Raw genomic sequence first — 1,871 nt, forward strand, 5'->3', positions numbered from 1 at the left:
GAGGGCGGTCGCTGATTTCCAGCCAATCGCTGCGCGGAGAGCAAGTTGGCTTTCTGTTGATTGGGTCCCAGTGAATCAGCCCCTCCGGCCACAGGACTCTGCCCCAAGACTACAAGTCCCAAGGTGCCTTGCTCTTGACGGGGTCGGGGAGATACCAAAAAAATCTTGCCGAGTGGAAAGCGTGATTTCTCAGTATTGCTCGTTGATCTTGTTGGCGTTTAATTGTTAAAGTTCAGGAAACACCCATACCTCCCTGTTGCAACTTGGTAGGAAATTGGAACCTGATGGAGAGAGAACTGGGAGCTATCCTTTTTAAAGTGTAAGGATTCAAAAGTACTTTCTCAGTTTAAGCCGTACAGGATAATTAAAACAACTCTGATTTGGTCGAAAATCCAGGTTCGAGTTTTGGTTCCACTATTTATATGCTGTAGAAGCATGGAGTAATGACTGGCCCCTCTCTGAGCTTCCTTGCAGGATTTTGGTCGGGTTCAAATGAGATTTAAGTCACGGTTTCACTACTTACGATCTACATTAATTTTTCTAAGGCATATATTTTGTGTTCCTTGGAAGACTTAGTTATCACTGTTCTTTGATGACTGACATATAGCACATGGTCCATATTTCCTGTTTTTAGAAGACGAAATGATCATAATTAGTATAAACATAATTTAGAAAAGGGCTTTATGTTAATAAATCAATGTAGAATGAGATTTGACAAAGGGTTTTTAAGTGAATGGTAACGTCTATGTAAATTAGCAAGAAAATAGATGCATGTCAGGAATTTTGGTTGCAAGAAGTTGGGCAAAGTGCAAGTTTATCTGGCTCGCCTAATCAAACCGAAGCAGGACAGGGATGCTTCTGGGGCCAAACATCTAGCACCCGGCACTTGGCCAACACCAAGATGTCTTTGCATATCTCATCTCAGCTTCTTTCTTCATCTCAACTTCATTTTGTCACACTTATTTATTTCTCCAGTCTAGAAACTTAGAGCTCTCAGCCTCTCAGCCTTTTACCGGAGAGAGGGGGACCACCTCCTTGAATTCGAGTTTGATAAAGTCCAAGGAGGAGCTATGATTGGCCTCCACTAGGACCTGTGCTTATTCTTTTACTCAGGGTACTGTGATTGGCAGCGAGGGTTAGAACCACCTGGTGGAAGTGGGAGAAGCAGCAGCTCCCCAAAAGGAGCTGTTCATATAAGAAGAGTGTAGGCAGTGTACTGTACAGAACTTCAACATGGAAATAGACCTTTTAAAACCTGCTAACCGAGGAACTGAGGCAACACAAACCCTCCATACACTGTGTGTTACCACTGAATTTTTCCATAGGGAGCCTAGACAGAAGAAATTTGTCTGAGATATTTTACTGAAAAGACATCTTACACTGTTTTTTTTTTCTTCTAACCCTCTCATGAACTTCCCACAACATATGAGAAATATAAGTGGATGGGAAGACTACAGATCATAAAATATTGATTTGCAAATGAATCTATTAATGTGATACAATTAAAAAAATGTTGATGGCTTTTTCATTGAACTGAATAAACTGGTTCTAGATTCTATGTTTATTTATTTATTTTTTTAAAGGTTTTATTTATTTATCTGAAAGAGAGAGCACACACAAGCAGGGGATAGAGGCAGAGGGAGAAGCAGGCTCCCCACTGAGCAGGGAGCCTGATGCAGGGCTTGATCCCAGGACCCCCAGGATTATGACCTGAGCTGAAGGAAGATGCTTAACTGACTGAGCCTCCCAGGCATCCCTAGATTCTATTTTTAGATCCCCAACTCGGCAAGACACATTCGAGGAATCAATAAGTAGGGGAACCTACCCTTCTAGATAATAAGTTATTATAAAGCTGCAATAAGTGTGATAAT

This window comes from Mustela putorius, unplaced genomic scaffold, assembly GCF_011764305.1.
Source record: "Mustela putorius furo isolate JIRA1106 unplaced genomic scaffold, ASM1176430v1.1 tig00003983_pilon_pilon_pilon, whole genome shotgun sequence".
Taxonomy (NCBI): domain Eukaryota; kingdom Metazoa; phylum Chordata; class Mammalia; order Carnivora; family Mustelidae; genus Mustela; species Mustela putorius.